At 42.3% G+C, this 16,573-nt stretch overlaps 1 protein-coding gene across 2 annotated transcripts in view; it reads right to left on the bottom strand.

The window, feature by feature from the left end:
* The window catches only part of GMDS (GDP-mannose 4,6-dehydratase), a 1,326,053-nt gene that overhangs the window by 198,717 nt on the left and 1,110,763 nt on the right, over positions 1–16,573 (bottom strand). The window lies entirely within an intron of this gene.

Genomic DNA, 16,573 nt, shown 5'->3' with positions numbered 1-16,573 from the left:
AAGTGAGGAGAGATACTGAGGGTTTAATCAGTAAGAGGAGTTTGAACTGTATTCAGAAATGGATGGGGAGCCAATGAATTGACTTAAGGAGAGGGGTAATATGAGTATGGCAGCTCTCACAGAATAAAGTCATGCAGCAGAATTTTGAACATATTGAAAGGGAGAGAGATGGTTTAGTGCAGGGGTGTCCATCCTCGGCCTTCGCCAGGTTGGGTATTCAGGATCTCCCAAATGAACCCAGATGAGATCTATTTGCAAACAATGAAAACAGTACATGCAAATATATCTCATGCAAACCCACCAGGGGAAATCACGAAAACCCTCTGCAAACAGTGACTGCCAGTTGAGCTAATCATGCCTGCTTATACTGCTGTGTTTCAGCTAACTAGCCACTGATGCTTTCTTGCTATACGAGGTCTGACAATTAAGTTTGCGAACTTGCCTCCGTGCACTTACGTTGGCAGCACTGTACAAACAACTTAGTAAAGTTTCATAACCTTTGTATACCGGTGTCTCACAGCTGCGTTTATGTCGATGTGTGGCAATGTCTTGCTGAGTGGCGTTCATTATTGTTGTGTGTTTTTGTGTGCCATCACAAGAATGTTGGAGCTTGAACTAGAGCAATGAAAAAACATTAAATTTCTTGTTAAACTTGGCAAGAGTGGAAGTGAAATCAGGGACATGTTAATCCAAGTTTATAAGGATAATGTCTTGAAGAAAACAGCAGTGTACAAATGGATTAAAAGTTTTCCCGAAGGGAAAGCATCACTGATGAAGAAAGGTCAGGGGAACAAGTATCTAGCAGAACTAATGAAAACATTGCAAAAATTTGTAAAATTGTGCATCAAAATTGTCAGCTGACTGTGAGAAGAATAGCATAAGAACATAAGAATTGCCGCAGCTGGGTCAGACCAGTGGTCCATCATGCCCAGCAGTCCGCTCATGCGGCGGACCTCTGGTCAAAGACCAGCACCCTAACTGAGACTAGTCCTACCTACGAACGTTCTTATTCAGCAGGAACTTGTCTTGAATCCCTGGAGGGTGTTTTCCCCTATGACAGACTCCGGAAGAGCGTTCCAGTTTTCTACCACTCTGTGTTCTTATCTACTACGGTAAGTCAGTACCTTGAAGTAAACATCAATAGAGAAACAGGAAAATCTTATCTGAAAATCTTAGCATGAGAAAGGTGTGTGCAAAAATGGTCCCAAAGGAACTCACCGATGAACAAAAGCAAAGGAGAGTTGAAGCTTGCCAAGACCTTTTGGAGAGGCAAGACAATGTTTTGGGACATCTTATCACTGGTGATGAAACACAGGTGTACCAATATGACCCTGAAACAAAGTGTCGAAGCGCACAATGGAAGTCAGCCAACTCTCCATGACCAATAAAGTTCCGCCAGTCCAAATCAAGAGTACAACAATGTTGCTAACCTTTTTTGATAACAGAGGGAGTGTTCATTATGAATTTGTACCAACTGGACAAACAGTTAACCAAGTTTACTATTTGGATGTGCTGAAAAGGATGCGTGAAAAAGTTAGACGAAAATGACCTGAACTTTTCGCCAACAACTCATGGCTCTTACATCTCGACAATGCACCAGCTCACACAGCATTGTCTGTGAGGGAGTTTTTAGACAGAAAACAAATAACTGTATTGGAACACCCTCCCTACTCACCTGATCTGGCTCCCCAAGACTTTTTTCTTTACCCGAAGATAAAGGAAATATTAAAAGGAAGACATTTTGATGACAATCAGGACATCAAGGGTTAATATGGCGACATCTCTGATGTGCATTCCAGAAAAAAAAAAGAGTTCCAAAATTGATTTGAAGGGTGGACTAGGCACTGGCATCGGTGCATAGCTTCACAATGGGGAGTACTTCAAAGGTAACCATAGTGATATTCAGCAATGAGGTATGTAGCACGTTTTCTTTGCAAACTTAATTGTCAGACGTCTTACGTACAGTGCCTTGTGGAAAGCTTCACACCCTTGTACGTTGTTCTACTATCTTCAGTCTAAGACACTAATCTTTACTATTTTTAGAAGCAGGGGTCACATTGGCAAAAAGACTTCAGTGTGAGAGCCAGAAACATTGCTGGACAAAGTGGTAGTGAGTGCCCAGCACCCTGGCCAATAAAACAAAGAAAAGAAATAAAACCCTGTACAACTTAAATTTATTTGGCCCAGTTTCTCTATGGATCATTTTGCTTATTTAGTGCAACATTTAATAGGATCATAATTAGATTATTGTAATTCATTATATGTCAGTATCTCAACCAAATTAATGAGAAAATTCAACTTATACATAATATTGCTGCTAAACTAATTTATGGCTCTAGGAAATTTGAGAGAGCTACTTTTGAAACGAGAGTAATGTTTACATTGGCGTGTTTTGCACATGAATAATTTTATTTTTAATAAAGTTAATTATACTGCTAGATGCTGGGAAAAGATCTTGAATGATCGATGGTCATCTATTAGGTTTCCCAAACTTCAAAGGTGTATGTTTCAAAAATGTTTTCGATACCTCTTTTTGTGTATCAGATTACTTTGATATGGAATTAACTTTTTATATCTATTAAACAATACCACTTCTATTTTTCTTTCCATAAAAGTTTGAAAATGTATTTATTTCAGAAATATTATGCTTGTTGAGTAGTTTGTTACAGCTTTTAATTAGTTCATAGTGTACTATGTGTTTTTATGTAGAAATCCTTGAATAATATTCACTTAGGCATGGGCTATGATTATACACCTCTTTGAACCTATTGGGATTTAACAGTTTATAAATCCGAGAGAATAGAATAGAGAGGTCCCCTTGCAATGATGCATCCAGTTTGGATGTTTAAGCACACTCAGATAAACGTCTGATTCCTCAGACTTGCTCTCTCTCTAAGCCCATCTTATCTCCTCTAACACTCTCTCTTCCAGAACTCCCCTCCCCAATACATTCTCTCCCACCATATCTTAGCCAGTCTCAATTCCCATCATCCTGTCCCTGTCTCTCCAAGCCATATCTCCACAGAGTTAATACTCCCTCACCATCCACAGAGTCTTGCTGCTGGAGCATCTTCTGGGACAGCTACTCTGTATTTTTTCAACAGCATGCAGCTCTAGGTGAGTCTCTCAGGCCTATACAAATTCCTTTATGCTTTGGATAGTCACCTGACAATAAGATGGGCATTTGAATACTGTGGGCCACATTCTAGAAATAGCATCCCAATTGTAGGTGGCCAACTGTTGCCTAACCAGCCAATTGGGATGCACATTTTTTAAAACAAATATCTCCAGAGGCAAGCTGTCTACATTGGAGGCGCCTCCGGGAGCCTAGGGAGGCGCGCAAGCCCGCCTAAGCTCACCTAAAGCTAGGCATGGGTGTGCCTTGGCCCAGAAGTAGCCTTAGGTGGGCCTAGGCAGCTGTATGCACCTCTCTAGACCCGCGGTAGACACGTACAATGTAGGCCAGCAAAATGCTGACCTATATTGTAAACAGCCGCAGCCACTGAGCTTATCGTGGCAAGGATTTTTATTTTTTCCAGCAGCATCCCTCCTGCCAGTGATGTTCGGGAGAAGGGTGGGGGGTGGGATTCCAGCAGTAGGAATTGTGCACCCCTCCTGCTTGGTAGTCTTCACGGGGGGCGGGGATGGACTGCCACTAAACTTATCACAGCAGGGAGATCCCTTGCCACAACAAGCTCAAGGGTAACCCGATTCTCTAACCGGCACCTGTGACATGGACGTTGGTTAGAGAATCAGGTTCTTAAGCGGGCTTAGGCACGATTCTCTATAGGACGTCTGTGTGCAATTCTCAAAAGTTGCTTAGGCGGCTTCTGAAACTGGGCGTCCTATACAGAATCCGGGCCTGTGCACCTCAAGTTCACTGACAGCTATGCAATCCCAAAGCAAAACAGTACAGTTGCTCTGCAAGCAATGGCGGCAGCGAAATTCAACAAAAGGGTGAGAGAAGAGTGGGGATACTGAGGGAACTTCACCCTACCTTTAATAGGGACTACCACAGTTGTCTCCCCCCCCCCCCCCCCCGAGCTTTGCAACGTTTAAGAAATAGAATTAAAATCTCAGGTTCAGCAGTTGGAAGCTGTTTTGGCTTAACATTCCCTGTAATTGTATTATCGAACTTAACTCTCCTAAGCTCATATTTTCTATGAACCAGCTCACTTGTGTGCTTTTCTGACCTCTACAAGAAACAGTTCTTTGCGGCCCTCTGTACCTTTAATAAATACGTCTAAAAGCTTATATTTTTATGTCAGTGCTTTATGTTGCTGAAGTTTATATTTCTTGGAACTGTGTCTTGGACTCTCTCATTCAATTCTGAACTCTTCTGGATGAATCTACAGTATTTCAGAATTTCTTCTGAGAGTGAACTATTTGCAATATGTTTAACTTTTTTCTGTTTCATCCCTATTTCTATACCAACCCCCAAAATCTACAGGTCTTTAGAGAGGGAATTGATAAATGGGACAAATTTCTTCTGGTATCCTTAGATGTTTCTGGTGCATTTGACAATTTAAATCTGGACACCTTGCTGAGAAAGTTGGAAATGTTGGGAATAGCAGGGAAGGTCTTGCAATGCTTTTCATCTTATTTAAAGGAACGAGCGCTGAGGGTAAGGAGTAAAGAAACTGTGTCTCGAATAATTGGGGTTAAAAGAGGGGTCCCTCAGGGATCAGCCCTCTCCACAATCTTGTTTAATATATATATATCCTCTCTGGGGAGAAAGTTTAAAGAGATGGGAGTACACAGCACAGAATATACACTGATTATATTCTGTTCTTTTTCCCGATTAATGGTGTTTCCAACATACAATCGTGCCTGCAAAGATATATGGAAACAGTTTTGGGATAGATGAACATGATTTGAAGTTAAACATCAACAAAACAGAGGTAATGGTGGTAAAAAGTCAAAGAGACAACTTTGAGATAGATAATGTGGTGGTGATGGGGGAGAAATTGCCGGTGAAAAAAGAGATGACCATCTTGGGAGTGTGCTTGGATAGCTGTCTGACGATGGGAAAGCAAATTTTGAAAACGATCAGGGTAGGCTATATGCAAATACAGCTACTTTATAGACTGAAACCATTATTACCAGTATCTGATTTTCGTAGTGTGGTCCAAGCTTTAATATTGAGTAGAGTGGATTATTGTAACTTACTGTATCTAGGAGTTGTTAAAGGGAAATTGAAGGCACTGCAGATGCTGATCAACTCAGCTGCTAGATTGATTACAGAGGTTCCTAGGAGCTCACATATATCTCCTATATTAAAACAATTACATTGTCTGCCTATTCAGCAAAGAATACATTTTAAGATCATTGCAATCATTCATCAGATATTGTACCATATTGCTCCTAGGGTACTACAAAAATTGTTTGACATTTACCAACCTAGAAGAAATCTAAGATCTGAAAAAACAATGAAATTGAGCTTAGAGGGTAGGATGCCTATTACTCATGCTAGAATTGGAGCATCAGTGATCTCAGTGGCGAGTGTCAAACTTTGGAATGCTCTGCCTGGAATGCTGCCATTTTGTGCTGGAAAGATCAACTTCAAGAAAATGTTGAAAACACAGCTTTTTGTTAATGCTTTCCTATGAAAATGTTGCTATTTCTGTTCTTCCTGTAAGATACAGTGCTAACGAATATCTGGTCTTGCACCTTTTACAGCTTTATTCCTGATGTTTGGCTATTGTTTGTTCATATGCATGCGAATAAAGGGCGATTAGGATATTATGTGTGCAATCAATATGTTAACTGCATAGTTTGATGTGGTATATAAATTTTTTAATAAATAAATTTTATATATATATATATATATATATATATGGTGTACAAAATTGGGTGTCAATATTTGGGAGCCGATCAAAGATATGCACCTAACTATATAGGCTAATTAATACCAATTTGGACTTCCATGTGCATCTTGCTATGTGTGCCCAAATCCCATGCCAAGCAACTCAAAAGGGTGTGTGGCTATGGAGATACATAGGTGGATCAAAGACATTTCTAAATTTGCACATAGTGTTATAGAATACACATCTCCAGTGTTATAGAATACTGGAGATGTGTGCCCAAACTGGGTGCTGGGAATTATACCTGGTTTCAGTAGGATCTAGGCCCTGTGAAATGGGGGAAGGTACAGAACGAGGCATGACTTATCAGGGGCTTTGTACTTTAGACATAGCTCTGGAGCTAGCTCAATTCAGCACACCCCTCCCTTCTCGGTTTCGCTTTCTTCTGCAACCAATGAGACAATTGCCTTGTATGAAGTGCGCAATCGTGAGAACGGAGACCACAGCCATTCCCTATCATACAGTTCTTGTGCGCAAATGCCACACGTGTTCTACCCTCTTACAGAAAAATAACTCCGATGCTGAGCACCAAGGACTGGATTCTGTAACCAGCACTGAAATGGGTGGCTGCCTTAAAAGCGGCCGCTGATTGCGTGTCCATCATGCATCGTTGCCAGTTTCAGAACTGTGCCTACGGGAAAGAACGGTGCTGAAAATGTAGGCATTTCCAGTGCCTCTCTTTGCGTGAATCGCACCTACGTAGGTGTTTTAGGCCACCTAATGCCACTTCTGGTGTTGGCCACACCTACTTTGGCATTTGGAGGCCTAAAGCACCTACATCATGTAATTCTGGTGCCTTTTCTTTAGGCACCAATAGATGCTTTAATCTCATTGTCCCCCTATGTCCCCCAATGTGGTTCAGTGGTTAGAGCTATAGCCTCAGCACCCTGAGATTGTTGGTTCAAACCCCATGCTACTCCTTGTGACCCTGGGTAAGTCACTTAATCCTCTACTGCCCCAGGTACATTGCATAGATTGTGAGCCCGCCGGGACAGATAGGGAAAATGCTTGAATACCTGTATGTAAAACCGCTTTGGTTGTGTAACTACAAAAAGACAGTATAAAAGTCCCTATCCAAAAATTGAAGAACGCCGTTAGACACAGTAAAAAATGAGATTAAAGCGTCTATTGGTGCCTAAAGAAAAGGCACCAGAATTACACGATGTAGGTGCTTTAGGCCTCCAAATGCCAAAGTAGGTGTGGCCAACACCAGAAGTGTCTAACAGCGTACATATAATTTGCATGCTACTAGTGTTGAGCACTGGGAGGTTATTTTTCTGTGCTGTTCCCATGGTACAGTATACCCCCACAAATTTGCGGTTCCAAATTTGCGGAATCAGTAATTTGCGGTTTTTCCCTCATCAAACAAATTCTGCCTCCCCCTCACCCCCTGCATAATTTACCTCACGGCGCAGCCAATAGCTGGAAAGTTCACATCTCTCCTCTGCTGCCAACCAATCCTGATGGGGATCTCAGTGCTTGCAAAGAAGGAGAACCATGCGGCTGAATGACAGCTGAGCCCCGTGCGAGGTGAGAGAATGGGGCCGGAGCCAGAAAGGAAGAGGGGGGAGCGTGCGGTTTAGGTCACTGGCCGCAGCTTTCCTCCTTTTATTCCCTGACAGACAGCTGAGGGGCATGCAAGTGACGAGGGGATGTGACTGCAAGCGCTTCCTGCGCTGTGGTTTTAAGTGATAATATTACAGTTACAGTACTCATCCGATAGTTGCGGTTTTTCAACATTTGCAGTCACTCCGAGAATGTAACCCCCGCAAATTTCAGGGGAGTACTGTATTTTCCTGCACTATAGGGAACAGCACAGAAATTCTGAGCATCAGCCTGTGAGAGCGCTATATATAAAGAAATGATCATGCTAAATGTCATGATATGATCTACCTGTAACTAAAGAAACTAGTATTTCCTGTGCTGACTGCTAAACTGAGTAGAGAGCAATCCATATCAACTAATTCACATGCAATTTTCAGGCAGAAAAACAGACGCTGATCATAATTATTCAACATCAGTTAATTTTCTTGACTATACAGTTGTCTAAGAAACTGCTCTACAAGTCCAGCTATTTTTTCATTTCCCATTTGGAGCAAAGCAGGCGATAAACCTGAGAACGCCCATTCATTCTGCTACCCTGCTTTCATTCCAATACTTTTACAGAAGCATCTGCTTTCACCCCATTCATTATTACAATGATGATTGGGAAGATCTACCATTGCAGTCTGACTGACCACCTTCATACTCCACGTAGCTTTCAGCAAATATAGCTTGCTTTAAAAAAAAAAACCAAAACAGCCCAAGAGTCAGAGATTCCTGCTAAATTTTTTCCATATACCATATAATGGAAGAATCCTCTTTACAGATAAGGCCAAGTGTGAGTGGACTAGCTGAAGGTTTCCCAAGAACCTGTTATTCTCCAAATGCTCATTCTCACACCAGTGTAATATAAAATCATGTTTGTTTTCATTGCTCTGTTTTTGAAATGACTACTCTCTCCTTCAAGAAGAAGACCCCACCTGCCTTTCATTTTCCTTTACACAGCTTGCAAAAACCTAAATATGCAGAAATAATCTATGCCTAAGCAAGAGAGATAGGGAGGAGGGTGTTATGGTCTTGACAAGGCTGCGCTCAGATGTCAGCTATGGCATAACTTCATATGGTTCGCCCTTCTGCGGTGCGGCCTCTGCACATTCTTCCTTTGTAACCCATGAAATGCTGCAGTGGTTGCCTCTTTCACTACATCCAGTGACGGATTAAGGAGCAGGGCGGCCGTTTGGGGCCTCAGACTAGAGGGGAGCCAATACAGAGTTATGTGAAGGGCATGGAGGAAAAGAACTAGAGAACTGACCGTCACCCAAGGCACCCTTAATCCATTCCTGACCATGCACAGAACAAAATACATGTCAGACTTATAACTGGAGGAAGAGCCATTCTGTAGGGATAGTGCATGCCAGAGCATATACCTAGTGATGACATTATGTGATATAAAAAGAGGGCTTGGCAGAACCTATCGCATAACTGTGAGCACAAAACTTGCTCTTATCACTCACCTGAGATTTTGCTAATACCCAACACACCGCTTCAGGTTACAACTGCACATTCACCACCAGTGTACTAATCTTTCCCCCAACTCATGGAAATTGGATCCAGGGACTCATGCCAAAGATTACGGATTTGGAGGCTCACAGCTCATACAGAATAAAACCAAGATGAGAGAAGATACCTATCCCCAGTTTGACGTTCTCAGCATCAGTCCTTTAAGAACAGAGCCTTTCTGGCTTATTTCAGTTTGCGTCTGGGGAACAGGAATAGGGTAGTAATTTTTGTTGTATAATAATAATTAATAAAAAGATATATTTAAAAAGATTGCATCTGTTTCACTCAAAATAGTATCACCACATGAACTGTACATTTGGTTTTGCCCCTGATAAGCAACGGAGCAGTTGTATTTATTTTGCCTTCCTGCCAGTCCATCATTTTGCTGTGACAGTCGGCATATTTAACTATGATTTTTGTAAAACCTTCTTCCATTTAGCATATGTTAGGTATATGGCAATGTATCAAATAATCATCCTGATTCTGTGCTGTTAATTACTTGAGATGTACAGATGAGCTAATATACCTATATGCTTTTGCAAAAAACTCCAAAACGATTTTTTTTTTTTAAATACATAACACAGCCCCCCTGGAGGAAGGGGAGGTGTTGCAAAAGCATAGAGGTTAAGCATAAGGGTGTTACAATATTTCATAAGGAGCACTGAAGGTTTTTTAATGCCTGTGATGTGTGTGATGATAAAGTCACTGTTGCTGACACTCCATAATCTGAGGCTTTTTCCTTCTCTGCTATGAGAGTGATCATAGTGGTTATTTAGGGCTCCTTTTATCAAGCCGCACTAGCGGGGTTAACGTGCGCGACGTTTCATCACGTGTTAACCCCCGCGCTGGCCTAAAAACTAACGCCTGCTCAAGAGAGGCATTAGCGGCTAGCGCAGCCGGCGGTTTAGCGTGCGGTATTACGTGCATCAAACCGCTAGCGCGGCTTGATAAATGGAGCCCTTAGAGTATTTTGATGGAGAAGTTTAAATTTAGGGGTTCTTTTATCAAGCTCAGGTAGGGGTTTAACGTGCGCAATACCGCGCGTTAAACCGCCTGCCGCGCTAGCCTCTAATGCCTGCATTGAGCAGGCATTAGATTTTTAGCCAGCTGTGGGGGTTAGCGCGTGATGAAATGTCTGACGCGCTAACCCCACTTGCGCGGCTTGATTAAAGGACCCCTTAGTGCTTGTGTTAGGTTTCTTCCACTCCTTAATATTAATATTCACTCTGTGCCATTTTCTCAGCCTGCTATAAAGTTCTGTGCTACACCTCCTGGCCAGACTCAGCATATGCAATACTAGACCCTGGAGGGAGCTGTTATCTACAAGCCTTGGCTGAGGACTGTCTTTGCAAGGGAATGGGACAACTGACTACAGCCAACTGACTACAGGAGATGTGAACAAGGCCAGCTCACCACAGGACAACTGAACACAGAAAAATTGTTAACTTAAACTAATGCAACAGGAAGACATAAAAAAAAACATTTTATTAACATATTTGGTTTTATTTCATCATTCCTTTTAATTGTGAACTATGGCACAATCTGAATGTGGAGACATTTATTAACACATTTTAATGTGTTTAGTATTTTGAAAAGTTAAACAAATTCAACTGAGTATAAAAAATGCAATAGTAAGATATAGAAAAAAATCTTTTTATTAAAGATATTTTTAGAAAAACATTTGATTAAGCTATTTGATAATTGTGAGCTAAGGCACATAAGTATTCTATCTTGCTTCTATTGTCATAATCAGACACAATCTTGGAAATATGTTCATCAGCTCTGCAGTATTTCTTCAACTTGACAGGGGGATGGTGTTCTGAAACGAGCAATTCGTAAAAGGCATCTCTGCCCTTCTGCACTTTTCTGAGGCCATCAATGAACTTCCAGATGGTCAGATAGCACATTCCCAATTAAGCTTGGAGGCGATGATGAGCAGCTTCATAATGATTGTTAGTGTGATCCTCAGGGCTCCACATTCTGTCAAGAACTTTTCACATGGATGGAGGAAACATAGGAGCACGTCTACCATTTCCTCTCCTATCTGGGCGACTGATGTAGCTGTCCATGAACCAGTTCAGCAGAGGCTGTAGCTCTTCGGGCAGACATTCTTCCACAGTGGCAACATTTTCTCCCAAGTCCAGGACAGGCACAAATGCTAAGGCTTAAAGACGAACTCTGTGTTCCTGTCAAACTCTCAAGCAGCACCAGTCGACACCAAATGTTTCCTCATTCTGATAGTCAAAATAGAGAGGCAGTCAAAGTACAAAACAACCAAGAAGCACAAGGGGCTTTCAAGTCCTGAGCAGTCAAACTGTGACAGCCAGATCGTAAGCCTACATAACTGCCTCTCTGAAATTAAACTTTGGATGACTACGAACAAACTCCAACTGAACACCTTGAAAATGGAACTACTATGGATCAGGAAAGAAAAATGCTCCTTCACTTGCCCATCCCTAAACTGGGAATCACCTACCTTGACTGCAAAAGATGAAGTATGAAGCTGCTTGACTCAAACCTATCACTCTCCAACCACATCTCAAAAGTGGTTTCCTCTTGTTCTATTATCTTTGACAACTGCAAAAAATAAGAAATACTTCTCTGAACAGGACTTCACCCAACTACTCTATGCTTTTGTCCTCTCAAGCTTGGACTACCTCAACACACTATTTATTTATTTAATGGTCTAACAGTAAAAAAAATCCAGTGACTACAATGACTTCAAAATGAGTAATTAGGCTATTGAAAAACCTAAAAGCCTATGACCCGTCTCCCCAGCCCCGATCACAGCCCATTAGATCCCCATAGCCAAACACTGTATCTTCAAAGGTCTGGTATTCAAATCCCTCCACAACATGGTACCCAGATACTTCTCACTCAAAGTTCTTCTCTACACTAAGGTGAGCGCTATGCTTCCAGGGTAAAGTACACCTACATGCACCCTCAGGACATGCCCTTCAGCTCCAAACAGCCCAAAAGCAATCTTACTTTTACTTCCTCCCAAACCTGTGGAACAACCTCCCTCTGCATATCAGATCCTAGAGAGACTGTTAAACTTCAGGAAAGCCATTAAAACCCATATCTTTACCTAAACACTTTCTCTTGACCTCAAGCTACCCTTCTCCATCCCTCCGCATTTGCCTCAGCGGAACACCCCATGGCCTATGATACTAGAGGATTCTTCATCATTTATGTACAAATGATGCCCTTGCAATGTTGTTATCTTGTATATTTGTACAATCGTTTCCCCAGCCAGAAAAATCTGTATGCTATGGATGATGATACTAGAGATTCTTGATTTTTCATATGATACCCTTGTAATGTTGTTATCTTGTAAGCTTGTATCTTTCCCCCATCCAGAAAAGCTGTAATGCAATGCAATGTTCCAAGGGTACTCGTGTAACAGCATATTGTAATACTACAACTGTTAAAATGTAACCCGTTCTGAGGTCTTTGGGGAAGACGGGATATAAAACCAAATAAATAAATAAATATTGAAGGACCCGACAGTCCGTGTTTCGGCATATCCCCATGCAACAGGAGCCATTCAATGTAATCCATACAAAGAACAATGGAAAGATAGCCAAACAGATAACACCAAATATTGACTTGCTCAACAATTAGTATCCAGGCAGCCAATTCTCTACCAGTCCTCATGCAAATTAACCCGATCGTTGGCACGGCCCACACTGATCACTGCAAAATGATCCTGACGCATGCGCAGACCATCTTCTTGCCTGTAGAAGTGGTATGTGCATGTGCTTGCTCTCTGCACAAGAGGGGGGGGGACTTTAATGGAACAGAACATGCTGCAAGGGGGGCTTGGCCAGAGGTAAAGCGAGTAATCACTTCTATGCCTGGTCGCAAGGATTTCGGGGCAACAATGTTAGTGCAGCCCCGCTTTTAACCCACGGGTTAAAAACACAGGCTTGCAGAGAGGCAGGGCGGCAAAGAGTAGGGCGGCAGGGCAGAAGATTGCAGAAAGGCAGGGAGGCAAAGAGCAGGGCAGCAGGGCGGAAGAGAGCAGAGACGCAGGGTGGCAGGGCAGAAGAAAGCAGAGTGGCAGAGAGCAGGGCACTTTTTTGATGGTTTCAGGGCTGCAGGGCTGGGATTTCAGGGCGAGGACAGTCGGCAAGGACGTGAGCGACTGGTCCTCAGCAGTCGCTTCTTTTTTGATCGGCCAGCCCAGTCGGTGTTCCTGAATTTGTTTTGTGAATCGCTGCCTTCCTACTTTTGGATGCTCTTCCCCTCATTTGCATGCGCGGATTGGGATTGGATTGTGAGGAAGGCTAGTGAATCGGGTCGGGGTCGCAAAGTGGTCGGGACACGATCGGTGGGCTCAGTGAATCTAGCCCATAGTGTGCTGTTTGCCTGGCATATGCGCATACAATACTGGATGACGGCGCTCGACTCTTTTCACATGGTACGGGAGGCGTGGAGTCGAGTCTCATCATCAACTATTTCAAATTGCTATCGACGGGCGAGCTCCATTCACACATTTGATGAGACAACTGAAGTTGACACTTCGTCCATTGAACTCCCAGTTGGACTCTCGACACAACAGTTTGAGCTGTATGTCGCCATTGACAACAATGTGCCCTCATCATCTGACAGCACTAAATCTGATATCTGTACAGTCATAAAGGACACTGCAGATAACCAAGTCTGATGAGGACGGAGATACTACTGCGGTCATCACGACTAATAAAACGCCTGAAGAGATTGTTTCCTTCTCAGATGCAGTGAAGTCCCTACATACGCTGCGTTGTTATCTGGAGATAAATGGATGTCACGACTATGGCCAGTTTTACAGCATCAGTAGTCAGATACACAGCCTGAATCGTGCAATTTGCATGCAGAAAACAATGACTGATTATTTCAGTAGAATGTTGGTTTAAAAAAAGGTTTACAGTGTATTGCATTAGACGGATCAGTGCTGTTTCTATAACTGAACCGTGTTAAATTGTATTTGGTATGTTTTTTGCTGAATAAAAGTTTTATTGCATTTGACTACAGCGTACTGTGATTTTTCATGACTAAAAAGTGGTACTCTGATTACGTGCACACTCTGTCTAAGCGCATGTGGCGGTCCAGTCTGGAGGCCTTGCACTTAAGCGGAGTCGACTGTATGTAGACTGCTTTGATTCTACAGAAAGGCGGTAAATCAAATCCATGACCCTTTGACTCTTACAACATGATAAACAGAAACAGTTCCATAGGGGGAGCCTATAAATGGGATTTAACAAATCTTTTTTTCTCCAATGTGCTGATGGAGAAGCAACTTAATGGTTAGAGCTGTGGGCTGAAATCCAAGGAAACCCAGTTACAATCCATTGAGGTTCCTTGCGCTCTTGAAAATTCTCCCTTACCTCAGGTTCAAACAGACTATGGAGACAAGAAAATATCTACTGTACTTGAATGTAACTCAACTTGAACTACAATTCAAAAAAAGGTTTGAGGTAAATCCCAAATCCCTTCCTCTTCGCTGCTTTCTTTCAACAACCATATGGCCAGTTCACAACCTCGGAGACAACTGTAACAGGTGCCCTGAGTAGGCCATCAAGAAGCAGGGCCAATTTAATGTAATCAAGCCAATTTTCTTCTGATCTCCCTAGGATATCACACACATCAGCTCTCTGAAAGGTTGGGCTCTGAAAATCTGCCACTGATATGTAACACTCTTCTGATCTAGGAGACATGAGCAGTCACTGAGCCATTGGGTTGATGATAACACCCTTTGGCTTCTTGGCAGGTTAACATTAACCAGCATGATTTATTTTTACCCATTTGGCATGTAAAGCAGTTTTATCCTTTAAACCTGTGATTGCAACAGTTCATAAGAACGAAAAGTTTCTGAATAAGTGAAATACAAAATGTATTCTGCCAAATAAACATTGACAAGTACAGCAACACTGCTGTAGATGTTCAGATGAAGACTGATTTTTTTTCCCCAGTATGATCAAATAAAACCAGTGGATTTTGCTATACTCCGCCCTTTCTAATTCCCTAAAAAGCACTGCCCTAGCAGTTCAATCTTGAGATAGTGCAGAATTAAGACAGCAAAAAGAAAAGAACTATTGTGCCTTACAATGAAATAAGACTTTACAAGTTTCTTTATGAGGCCTTGGCAAAAAAAAAGTTAATGTTTCCCTTGCGTTAATCTTTGATCAGCTTTCTTTCTGCGTCTTTCTGCTGGCTCCTTTGATAAACAGATGAGGAATGTTTTCAGGTAAGACATCTGCTTTAGCAGAATCAACTTTCCCCATCATTCCGCACAAAGGCACTAATTGATCACTTGTATCCACCCTTTGGAGAAAAGTAAACATGGAGGAAGAGTTCTTCAAGTGACCCAGAAAAGCCCAATTTATCAAGTGTAATCAGACCCTCCCCCCACCCAATAAGAGTTCCGTTCTATCTAGCCCCCAAAGCGTTTTATTGCTGTTATTCCCTGATATTTATTTGGATGTTTGCCAAATATTTTTAAAAGTCTGGTAAATCTAATAAAGGAGTCTTGTAGGTAGAGATTTTTGATGCATATTTGCATTTTAAAGCAATGGCACAATTCACAAATGAATGACGTGTTATTTTCTGAACAACAGAGGCAGATCCTACTGCATAGAGTGCCCGGATGCGATAGCTGAGGGAAAGTGAATTATCAGCAGTTGAAATCACACAAATGTATAATTAAAAAAATAAATAAATATATATAGCATAATAAATTTAAATATCATAATTAAAATCAAACAATCAAATACAGAAATCAGTCTAATTATATCAAACCACTTTCTGAATCATATGAAAACCAGTTCCATCTTCCCCCTTCATTAACAGCAGGATGTTAGCACAGGGCCCACTGTGAATGCACACACCCTATGCAACATATACGTTTTTTTGGTTCCATCGTTCTAAATGTTTGTGTCTGCCCAATCCAAGCTCACACACTTGCTCACGCTGCTACAGTGGGGAGAAGTAGGAAAGATCCCAGTGCTCATGATTATCCTCCACTTCTAGCATCAACTAATATGTCCTCTTCCTCCTCCATGTCAGGGACTAGTACAGTGCCACCTTCCCAGAGTCACCCAGCATGAGCCATAATGTGACTATGCTACAGGAAACAGTACCCTGTTATAAGTGGTATATCAGCATCAGGCTTTTAAGATTGGGGGTGATCTGCATGGAACAACCATAGATAAAATCCAAATTTCGATGAGGGTGGGAATGGTGAGATTTTATTTGTGTTTATTGAGGTATACATTTACTAATCTCAGTTACTATGGCCAGTGGCATAGCGAGGGTAAGAGGTGCCCGGGCAGTGGTGCCCTTCCCCTCCTGCTGTGCGCATGCCACTTCCCTACCCCCCATACCTCTATAAAGTTCCTGGTATGAGCAGCAACCCCCAAGATGGGGGGGGGCTAGTGCTGGCTGTTCCTCTGATGTCACTTCCTAGGTGTGTGTCCAGGAAGTGACGTCAGAGGAAGAGCTGATACTGTCGTGACAGCAGCTTGGGGGTTGCTGTTCATACCAGGAACGCTACAGAGGTACGGGGGAAGGGAAGCGACGTGTACACGGGGTGGAAAGGAGGGCGGGTACCTGCACCCTCACCAAGA

Source organism: Geotrypetes seraphini, chromosome 2 (assembly GCF_902459505.1).
Source record: "Geotrypetes seraphini chromosome 2, aGeoSer1.1, whole genome shotgun sequence".
Lineage (NCBI taxonomy): Eukaryota > Metazoa > Chordata > Amphibia > Gymnophiona > Dermophiidae > Geotrypetes > Geotrypetes seraphini.
Note: the sequence above shows the minus strand (reverse complement) of the source record. Positions and strands in the feature narration are given on the sequence as shown.